Below are 12,241 nucleotides of genomic sequence, written 5' to 3' on the forward strand. Positions count from 1 at the left end.
ACTTACCCTCGGACGGGCCCTGGTTGTCACCGCTGCAATCACCATGCTTTTCTTCCTAAGAATGAGTGCTTTAATGATCTTCGATGACGTCGCGGCTTGTGATTGGTCGCTGAGCGGTCATGTGACCGCTCACGCGACCAATCACAAGCCGCGACGTCATCGAAGGTCCTTAACGCGCTCATTCTTAGGAATGAGCGCGTTAATAACCTTCGATGATGTCGCGGCTTGCCATTGGTCGCGTGAGCGGTCACATGACTGCTCAGCGACCAATCAAAAGCCGCGACGTCATCGAAGGTACTTAACAAGCTCATTCATAGGAAGGAAAACATGGCGATTGCAGCGGTGACAACCAGGGCCCGTCCGAGGGTAAGTATATCAATATTTTTTATTCTTTATTTTACACATTAATCTAAATCCCGATACCGATTCCCGATATCACAAAAATATCGGAACTCAGTATCGGAATTCCGATACCGCAAATATCGGCCGATACCCGATACTTGCGGTATCGGAATGCTCAACACTACTAAAGGACCTTTTACCAAAAAGAAAGTGAAACCAAAGTACAAGTATATGCATTACATTCAACTAAACATAATAGTAACAACATCGCCATCTACTGTCAGAAAACTGTAAACTCATCCTGCACACAAATAAGTCTGTGTCTGTCGCACAGAATTCACAAACAGAGGCTTTTTTTCAGATGGCGCACAAACAGAATGTATCACTGTTCCTCACTCCTGCTGCATCCTTTCCCTTTGTTAATCAGAGGAAAATGGCTGTAGCACCCACCATTGAGCATTTATACAGGGCGGGTCACACGGTGTTGCGGCCAATTACAGCCATGCCATTACTTGACATGTCCCAGCTGACATCAACCGCTAAAAATAATACAGTGATTTCCAATGCATCAGGGCAATCGGGTAGAGCCTAGCAAAAGTGCTAGAAGTGGTGCACCTAATGTGATGTGCCAATTCCGGGGTGGCTGTGGGTTTATATTTTTAGGATGGAAAGGGGATAATTCATGGACCTTCCCAGCCTGATAATATCAGTCCCCAGCTGTCTGCTTTACCTTGGCTGTTTACCAAAAATGGGTGGGACCTCACATAATTTTTTATTTATTTATTTATTTAATAGGTTTTAAATGTTTTAAAAAGTGTTAAAAACACCATTTGGTGCCACATGAAAGACACTAATGGGTTCAACTATATAATATTTAGGGAGGGGATATTAATCTAAGCTCTCCCTCCTATAACAACTCTTCCTGAACTGCTTCTAGAGGAGAGTGTGCCAAGTATCAGATTACCCCGGGTCTTCTATTGAAAAATTATCAAACACACTTCATCGTAAAAACAAGTGTGATCTTTTAGTTATGAGTTTGCTGGTACAGGAAAGCAGCAGTATTATGTTTTTAGGTAATAGGTTTTTTCAATGAAATTATGCAGGTAGCACAGATATAGCACCTGAAACATCTGTTTTAAAAAGTCAGTATGTCGCTACATTCCTTTCCAGCTTGTAAGCTAAGTATTTTTAGAAGACTTGAATATGGTATGTGGAAATTCAGCATTTACTTCCTTATGATGTACATATTTACATGTAGGAAAACCAAACAGAGGTTTCTTGTCCAGTTTTATTTGACTATCATTATTGGAAAACTTTTGCTATGGAATTTTGGTAAAGTAAATTTCTCATTAGTATGCCTGATAATGTGAAAGTGAGGTTTCAGTTTTTCACTAAAATAAAAAGACCTTTAAACCCCTTAAGGAGCAGGGGTATTTCGGCTTTTGCGTTTCCATTTTTTGCTCCACTTCTTCCCACAGCCATAACTTTTTATTTTTCTGTCAATATGGCCATGTGAGGGCTTGTTTTTTGCAGGATGAGTTGTACTTTTGAATGACACCATTTATTTTACCATATCATGTACTGGAAAACAGGAAAAAAATTCCAAATACGGTGAAATTGCAAAAAACAGTGCAATTCCACTGGAAATTAACCATGTTCACTAAATGCTAAAACTGACCTGACAATATGATCCTCCAGGTCACTATTAGTTCACAGAACCAAACATGTCTAGGTTATTTTTTAAGTGGTGAAAAAATTCCAAAATTTGTAAAAAAAAAGAATTTTTGGGCCATTTTCCGAGACCCGTGGCATCTCCATTTTTCGGGATCAGGGGCTGGGTGAGGGCTTATTTTTTGCACGCCAATCTGACATTTTTATTGATATAATTTTGGTTTTTGATTTCCCGTTATTGCATTTTATTGCAATGTTGCAGCGACCAAAAAAACGCAATTCTGGTGATTCGATTCTTTTTCTCACTACGTCGTTTACCGATTGGATTAATTATTTTTACATATTAATAGATTGGGCGATTCTGAATGCGGTGATACCAAATATTTGTTTATTTGATTTTTTTTATTGTATTATTTTGAATGGGGCGAAAGGGGGGTGACTTGAACTTTAATTTTTTTTTTATATATATATATATATATGTATTTTTAAAAGCATTTTTTTATTTTACTTGCTTCAATAGTCTCCATGGAAGACTAGAAGCTGTGATTATCCTATCACTTGTACTACACAGAGCAGGGCAGCAGAAATGCTCACTTGCCGTGAGTGCCGACCTCTGGGCAGCGCTCATAGCTATCCGGCTATGACAACCACAGGGGTCTCCTGCAGACACTGGTTGTCATTCCAATCCATTGGTAACCCGTGGTCATGTGACAGGGGTGCCTGTCATGATCCCAATGGCAGGGGATAACAAAAGGACAAGCACAAAAAACAGAACAAGCTCTAGGGTGATGGAAACTGAGCTGACCGCGATCCTGAACCTAATTCACACACTAGCAGTAGCCGGGGAACGTGCCTACGATGATTCTAGACGTCTCGCGCCAGCCGAAGGACTAGCTTCCCCTATTAGAAGAAACAAAGACCTCTCTTGCCTCCAGAGAAACACCCCACAGAAATAGCAGCCCCCCACATGTAATGACGGTGAAATGAGAGGAAAGCACATACGTAGTAATGAAAACAGATTCAGCAAAATGAGGCCCGCTAAAACTAGATAGCAGAGGATACAAAAGTGAACTGCGCGGTCAGCGAAAAACCCTACAAAAAACCATCCTGAAATTACTTGAACTCATGTGCCAACTCATGGAACATGAGGAGTAATATCAGCCCACTAGAGCAACCAGCAACAAGGAATCACATAACTGCAAGCTGGACTAAAATGAAAATAAAGCAAAACGTGGAACAGGAAAAATCAAAAACTTAGCTTGTCCTGAAGATTACAGAAGCGGAAAGCAGAGGTAACAAGACACACTGATTACATTGATCGCCGGCGAGGAAATGACAAGAAAGCCAGGTTAAATAGGAAACTCCCATATCCTGATAGAACAGGTGGACACCAGAGACCGCAGAGAACACAAGTCACCCAGTACCATCTGTAACCACCAGAGGGAGCCCAAAAACAGAATCCACAACAGTACCCCCCCCTTGAGGAGGGGTCACCGAACCCTCACGAGAACCACCAGGGCGACCAGGATGAGCCCTATGAAATGCACGGACCAAATCAGCAGCATGAACATCAGAGGCAACCACCCAAGAATTATCCTCCTGACCATAACCCTTCCACTTGACCAAATACTGAAGTTTCCGTCTGGAAACACAAGAATCCAAGATCTTCTCCACAACATACTCCAATTCTCCCTCCACCAGCACCGGAGCAGGAGGCTCAAGCGAAGGAACAACAGGTACCTCATACTTCCGCAACAACGACCGATGGAACACATTATGAATAGCAAACGATGCCGGGAGATCCAAACGAAACGACACAGGGTTAAGAATTTCCAAGATCCTATAGGGACCGATGAACCGAGGTTTGAACTTAGGAGAAGAGACCTTCATAGGAACAAAACGAGAAGACAACCACACCAAGTCCCCAACACGAAGTCGAGGACCCACGCGGCGACGGCGATTAGCAAACTGCTGAGCCCTCTCCTGGGACAACTTCAAATTGTCCACCACATGACTCCAAATCTGATGCAACCTATCCACCACCATGTCCACTCCAGGACAATCAGAAGGCTCCACCTGACCAGAGGAAAAACGAGGATGAAACCCCGAATTACAAAAGAAAGGAGAAACCAAGGTAGCAGAACTAGCCCGATTATTAAGGGCAAATTCGGCAAGCGGCAAAAAGGTAACCCAGTCATCTTGATCAGCAGAAACAAAACACCTTAAATAAGTTTCCAAGGTCTGATTAGTTCGTTCCATCTGGCCATTCGTCTGAGGATGGAATGCAGACGAAAAGGACAAATCAATGCCCATCTTAGCACAGAACGTCCGCCAAAATCTAGACACAAACTGGGATCCCCTGTCAGAAACAATGTTCTCCGGAATCCCATGCAAACGAACCACGTTCTGAAAAAACAGAGGGACCAACTCAGAGGAAGAAGGTAACTTAGGCAAGGGTACCAGATGAACCATCTTAGAAAAGCGGTCACACACAACCCAGATGACGGACATTTTTTGAGAGACAGGGAGATCCGAAATAAAGTCCATGGAAATGTGCGTCCAAGGCCTCTTCGGGATAGGCAAAGGTGACAACAATCCACTGGCCCGAGAACAGCAAGGCTTAGCCCGAGCGCAAACTTCACAAGACTGCACAAAAGAACGCACATCCCTCGACAAGGAAGGCCACCAAAAAGACCTGGCCACCAAGTCTCTAGTACCAAATATTCCAGGATGACCTGCCAACGCAGAAGAATGGACCTCGGAGATGACTCTACTGGTCCAATTATCCGGAACAAACAGTCTTTCAGGCGGACAACGATCAGGTTTATCCACCTGAAACTCCTGCAAAGCACGTCGCAAGTCTGGGTAGACAGCCGACAAAATCACCCCATCCCTAAGGATACCAGTGGGCTCAGAATTTCCAGGGAAATCAGGCACAAAACTCCTAGAAAGAGCATCCGCCTTCACATTCTTTGAACCTGGCAGGTATGAAACCACAAAATCGAAACGGGAGAAAAACAGTGACCAACGAGCCTGTCTAGGATTCAGACGCTTGGCAGACTCAAGGTAAATCAGATTTTTGTGATCAGTCAAGACCACCACACGATGTCTAGCACCCTCAAGCCAATGACGCCACTCCTCAAATGCCCACTTCATGGCCAAAAGCTCCCGATTACCAACATCATAATTCCGCTCAGTGGGCGAAAACTTTCTAGAAAAGAACGCACTTGGCTTCATCACCGAGCAATCGGAGCCTCTCTGTGACAAAACCGCCCCCGCTCCAATCTCAGAAGCATCAACCTCAACCTGAAAAGGAAGCAAAACATCTGGCTGACGCAACACAGGAGCAGAAGAAAACCGGCGCTTAAGTTCCTGAAAGGCCTCCACAGCCGCAGGAGACCAATCAGCAACATCAGCACCCTTCTTAGTCAGATCCGTCAAAGGCTTAACAACACTAGAAAAATTAGTAATGAAACGACGATAAAAATTAGCAAAGCCCAAGAACTTCTGTAGACTCTTAAGAGATGTAGGCTGCGTCCAGTCACAAATAGCTTGAACCTTGACGGGATCCATCTCAATAGTAGAAGGGGAAAAAATATACCCCAAAAAAGAAATCTTCTGGACTCCAAAGAGACTCTTTGAACCTTTTACAAACAAAGAATTGGCCCGCAGGACCTGAAACACCTTCCTGACCTGCTGAACATGGGACTCCCAGTCATCAGAAAAAACCAAAACATCATCCAAATACACAATCATAAATTTATCCAGATATTCACGGAAAATATCGTGCATAAAGGACTGGAAGACAGAAGGAGCATTAGAAAGTCCAAAAGGCATCACCAAATACTCAAAATGGCCCTCAGGCGTATTAAATGCGGTTTTCCACTCATCACCCTGCTTAATCCGCACAAGATTATACGCACCCCGAAGATCAATCTTAGTGAACCATTTAGCCCCCTTAATGCGAGCGAACAAATCAGTCAACAATGGCAAAGGATACTGATATTTGACCGTAATCTTATTCAAAAGACGGTAATCTATACAAGGCCTCAAGGAACCATCTTTTTTGGCCACGAAAAAAAAACAATAATCAGACAAAAATACAGGAACCTCAGAAGGAGTAGAAGAAGCGATAGAAATCGGAGGTGCATCATCATGAACCCCCTGACATCCCCAGCTTAACACAGACATCGTTTTCCAGTCCAAGACTGAGTTATGAGTTTGTAACCATGGCAGACCAAGCACTAAGACATCATGTAAATTATACAGTACCAGGAAGCGAATCACCTCCTGATGAACGGGAGTCATACGCATGGTCATGTGTGTCCAGTACTGAGGTTTATTCATAGCCAAAGGTGTAGAGTAAATTCCTTTCAAAGGAATAGGGACTTCCAGAGGCTCCAGACTAAACCCACAGCGGTTGGCAAATGACCAATCCATAAGACTCAGGGCAGCGATTGAATCCACATAGGCATCGACGGAAATGGCTGATAATGAACAAATCAGAGTCACAGACAGAATGAACTTAGACTGTAAAGTACTAATGGCAACAGACTTATCAACCTTTTTTGTGCGTTTAGAGCATGCTGATATAACATGAGCTGAATCACCACAATAAAAACACAACCCATTTTTCCGCCTATAGTTTTGCCGTTCACTTCTGGACTGAATTCTATCACATTGCATTGTCTCAGGTGCCTGTTCAGAAGACACCTCCAAATGGTGCACAGGTTTGCGCTCCCGTAAACGCCGATCAATCTGGATAGCCATAGTCATAGACTCATTCAGACCTGTAGGCACAGGGAACCCCACCATAACATCTTTAATGGCCTCAGAAAGGCCATCTCTGAATTCTGCAGCCAGGGCGCACTCATTCCACTGAGTAAGCACCGACCATTTCCGAAATTTCTGACAATATATTTCTGCTTCATCTTGCCCCTGAGAGAGAGCCAATAAAGCTTTTTCAGCCTGAATCTCTAGGTTAGGTTCCTCATAGAGCAAACCCAATGCCAGAAAAAACGCATCCACATTGAGCAACGCAGGATCCCCTGGTGCCAATGCAAATGCCCAATTCTGAGGGTCACCCCACAGGAAAGATATTACAATCTTGACTTGCTGAGCGGGGTCTCCAGAGGAGCGAGATTTCAAAGAAAGAAACAACTTGCAATTGTTCCTAAAATTCAGAAAACTAGATCTATCTCCAGAAAAAAACTCTGGGATAGGAATTCTAGGTTCAGACATAGGAGCATGTACAACAAAATCTTGTATATTTTGAACCTTAGCAGCAAGATTATTCAGGCTGGAAGCCAAACTCTGGACGTCCATGATAAACAGCTGAGGTCAGAGCCATTCAAGGATTAAGAGGAGGTAAGACGCAGCCAGGCTGCAATTAAGGCTAGGCAGCAAACTCTGAGGGAAGGAAAAAAAAAAAAAAAAAAACTTCCTCAGGCTACTTTTCCTCCTACTTCAGCCAATACGATTACCACTTTTCGGGCCGGCGATACTGTCATGATCCCAATGGCAGGGGATAACAAAAGGACAAGCACAAAAAACAGAACAAGCTCTAGGGTGATGGAAACTGAGCTGACCGCGATCCTGAACCTAATTCACACACTAGCAGTAGCCGGGGAACGTGCCTACGATGATTCTAGACGTCTCGCGCCAGCCGAAGGACTAGCTTCCCCTATCAGAAGAAACAAAGACCTCTCTTGCCTCCAGAGAAACACCCCACAGAAATAGCAGCCTGTTGTGGATTCTTTTTTTGGGCTCCCTCTGGTGGTTACAGATGGTACTGGGTGACTTGTGTTCTCTGCGGTCTCTGGTGTCCACCTGTTCTATCAGGATATGGGAGTTTCCTATTTAACCTGGCTTTCTTGTCATTTCCTCGCCGGCGATCAATGTAATCAGTGTGTCTTGTTACCTCTGCTTTCCGCTTCTGTAATCTTCAGGACAAGCTAAGTTTTTGACTTTTCCTGTTCCACGTTTTGCTTTATTTTCGTTTTAGTCCAGCTTGCAGTTATGTGATTCCTTGTTGCTGGTTGCTCTAGTGGGCTGATATTACTCCTCATGTTCCATAAGTTGGCACATGAGTTCAAGTAATTTCAGGATGGTTTTTTGTAGGGTTTTTCGCTGACCGCGCAGTTCACTTTTGTATCCTCTGCTATCTAGTTTTAGCGGGCCTCATTTTGCTGAATCTGTTTTCATTACTACGTATGTGCTTTCCTCTCATTTCACCGTCATTACATGTGGGGGGCTGCTATTTCTGTGGGGTGTTTCTCTGGAGGCAAGAGAGGTCTTTGTTTCTTCTAATAGGGGAAGCTAGTCCTTCGGCTGGCGCGAGACGTCTAGAATCATCGTAGGCACGTTCCTCGGCTACTGCTAGTGTGTGAATTAGGTTCAGGATCGCGGTCAGCTCAGTTTCCATCACCCTAGAGCTTGTTCTGTTTTTTGTGCTTGTCCTTTTGTGATCCCCTGCCATTGGGATCATGACAGTATCGCCGGACTGAAAAGTGGTAATCGTATTGGCTGAAGTAGGAGGAAAAGTAGTCTGAGGAAGTTTTTTTTTTTTTTTTTTTTTTTTCCTTCCCTCAGAGTTTGCTGCCTAGCCTTAATTGCAGCCTGGCTGCGTCTTACCTCCTCTTAATCCTTGAATGGCTCTGACCTCAGCTGTTTATCATGGACGTCCAGAGTTTGGCTTCCAGCGTGAATAATCTTGCTGCTAAGGTTCAAAATATACAAGATTTTGTTGTACATGCTCCTATGTCTGAACCTAGAATTCCTATCCCAGAGTTTTTTTCTGGAGATAGATCTAGTTTTCTGAATTTAAGGAACAATTGCAAGTTGTTTCTTTCTTTGAGATCTCGCTCCTCTGGAGACCCCGCTCAGCAAGTCAAGATTGTAATATCTTTCCTGCGGGGTGACCCTCAGAATTGGGCATTTGCATTGGCACCAGGGGATCCTGCGTTGCTCAATGTGGATGCGTTTTTTTCTGGCATTGGGTTTGCTCTATGAGGAACCTAACCTAGAGATTCAGGCTGAAAAAGCTTTATTGGCTCTCTCTCAGGGGCAAGATGAAGCAGAAATATATTGTCAGAAATTTCGGAAATGGTCGGTGCTTACTCAGTTGAATGAGTGCGCCCTGGCTGCAGAATTCAGAGATGGCCTTTCTGAGGCCATTAAAGATGTTATGGTAGGGTTCCCTGCGCCTACAGGTCTGAATGAGTCTATGACTATGGCTATTCAGATTGATCGGCGTTTACGGGAGCGCAAACCTGTGCACCATTTGGAGGTGTCTTCTGAACAGGCACCTGAGACAATGCAATGTGATAGAATTCAGTCCAGAAGTGAACGGCAAAACTATAGGCGGAAAAATGGGATGTGTTTTTATTGTGGTGATTCAGCTCATGTTATATCGGCATGCTCTAAACGCACAAAAAAGGTTGATAAGTCTGTTGCCATTAGTACTTTACAGTCTAAGTTCATTCTGTCTGTGACTCTGATTTGTTCATTATCAGCCATTTCCGTCGATGCCTATGTGGATTCAGGCGCTGCCCTGAGTCTTATGGATTGGTCATTTGCCAACCGCTGTGGGTTTAGTCTGGAGCCTCTGGAAGTCCCTATTCCTTTGAAAGGAATTGACTCTACACCTTTGGGTATGAATAGACCTCAGTACTGGACACACGTGACCATGCGTATGACTCCCGTTCATCAGGAGGTGATTCGCTTCCTGGTACTGTATAATTTACATGATGTCTTAGTGCTTGGTCTGCCATGGTTACAAACTCATAACCCAGTCTTGGACTGGAAAACGATGTCTGTGTTAAGCTGGGGATGTCAGGGGGTTCATGATGATGCACCTCCGATTTCTATCGCTTCATCTACTCCTTCTGAGGTTCCTGTATTTTTGTCTGATTATCGGGATGTTTTTGAGGAGCCTAAGCTCAATTCGCTTCCTCCTCACAGGGATTGCGATTGTGCTATAGATTTGATTCCTGGCAGTAAATTTCCTAAAGGTCGTTTGTTCAATCTGTCCGTGCCAGAGCATACTGCTATGCGGGGTTTTTTTTTCGTGGCCAAAAAAGATGGTTCCTTGAGGCCTTGTATAGATTACCGTCTTTTGAATAAGATTACGGTCAAATATCAGTATCCTTTGCCATTGTTGACTGATTTGTTCGCTCGCATTAAGGGGGCTAAATGGTTCACTAAGATTGATCTTCGGGGTGCGTATAATCTTGTGCGGATTAAGCAGGGTGATGAGTGGAAAACCGCATTTAATACGCCTGAGGGCCATTTTGAGTATTTGGTGATGCCTTTTGGACTTTCTAATGCTCCTTCTGTCTTCCAGTCCTTTATGCACGATATTTTCCGTGAATATCTGGATAAATTTATGATCGTGTATTTGGATGATGTTTTGGTTTTTTCTGATGACTGGGAGTCCCATGTTCAGCAGGTCAGGAAGGTGTTTCAGGTCCTGCGGGCCAATTCTTTGTTTGTAAAAGGTTCAAAGTGTCTCTTTGGAGTCCAGAAGATTTCTTTTTTGGGGTATATTTTTTCCCCTTCTACTATTGAGATGGATCCCGTCAAGGTTCAAGCTATTTGTGACTGGACGCAGCCTACATCTCTTAAGAGTCTAAAGAAGTTCTTGGGCTTTGCTAATTTTTATCGTCGTTTCATTACTAATTTTTCTAGTGTTGTTAAGCCTTTGACGGATCTGACTAAGAAGGGTGCTGATGTTGCTGATTGGTCTCCTGCGGCTGTGGAGGCCTTTCAGGAACTTAAGCGCCGGTTTTCTTCTGCTCCTGTGTTGCGTCAGCCAGATGTTTCGCTTCCTTTTCAGGTTGAGGTTGATGCTTCTGAGATTGGAGCGGGGGCGGTTTTGTCACAGAGAAGCTCCGATTGCTCGGTAATGAAGCCATGTGCGTTCTTTTCTAGAAAGTTTTCGCCCACTGAGCGGAATTATGATGTTGGTGATCGGGAGCTTTTGGCCATGAAGTGGGCATTTAAGGAGTGGCGTCATTGGCTTGAGGGTGCTAGACATCGTGTGGTGGTCTTGACTGATCACAAAAATCTGATTTACCTTGAGTCTGCCAAGCGTCTGAATCCTAGACAGGCTCGTTGGTCACTGTTTTTCTCCCGTTTCGATTTTGTGGTTTCATACCTGCCAGGTTCAAAGAATGTGAAGGCAGATGCTCTTTCTAGGAGTTTTGTGCCCGATTCCCCTGGAAATTCTGAGCCCACTGGTATCCTTAGGGATGGGGTGATTTTGTCGGCTGTCTTCCCAGACTTGCGACGTGCTTTGCAGGAGTTTCAGGCGGATAAACCTGATCGTTGTCTGCCTGAAAGACTGTTTGTTCCGGATAATTGGACCAGTAGAGTCATCTCCGAGGTCCATTCTTCTGCGTTGGCAGGTCATCCTGGAATATTTGGTACTAGAGACTTGGTGGCCAGGTCTTTTTGGTGGCCTTCCTTGTCGAGGGATGTGCGTTCTTTTGTGCAGTCTTGTGAAGTTTGCGCTCGGGCTAAGCCTTGCTGTTCTTGGGCCAGTGGATTGTTGTCACCTTTGCCTATCCCGAAGAGGCCTTGGACGCACATTTCCATGGACTTTATTTCGGATCTCCCTGTCTCTCAAAAAATGTCCGTCATCTGGGTTGTGTGTGACCGCTTTTCTAAGATGGTTCATCTGGTACCCTTGCCTAAGTTACCTTCTTCCTCTGAGTTGGTCCCTCTGTTTTTTCAGAACGTGGTTCGTTTGCATGGGATTCCGGAGAACATTGTTTCTGACAGGGGATCCCAGTTTGTGTCTAGATTTTGGCGGACGTTCTGTGCTAAGATGGGCATTGATTTGTCCTTTTCGTCTGCATTCCATCCTCAGACGAATGGCCAGACGGAACGAACTAATCAGACCTTGGAAACTTATTTAAGGTGTTTTGTTTCTGCTGATCAAGATGACTGGGTTACCTTTTTGCCGCTTGCCGAATTTGCCCTTAATAATCGGGCTAGTTCTGCTACCTTGGTTTCTCCTTTCTTTTGTAATTCGGGGTTTCATCCTCGTTTTTCCTCTGGTCAGGTGGAGCCTTCTGATTGTCCTGGAGTGGACATGGTGGTGGATAGGTTGCATCAGATTTGGAGTCATGTGGTGGACAATTTGAAGTTGTCCCAGGAGAGGGCTCAGCAGTTTGCTAATCGCCGTCGCCGCGTGGGTCCTCGACTTCGTGTTGGGGACTTGGTG

The sequence above is a fragment of the Ranitomeya imitator genome, chromosome 6 (genome assembly GCF_032444005.1).
Source record: "Ranitomeya imitator isolate aRanImi1 chromosome 6, aRanImi1.pri, whole genome shotgun sequence".
Lineage (NCBI taxonomy): Eukaryota > Metazoa > Chordata > Amphibia > Anura > Dendrobatidae > Ranitomeya > Ranitomeya imitator.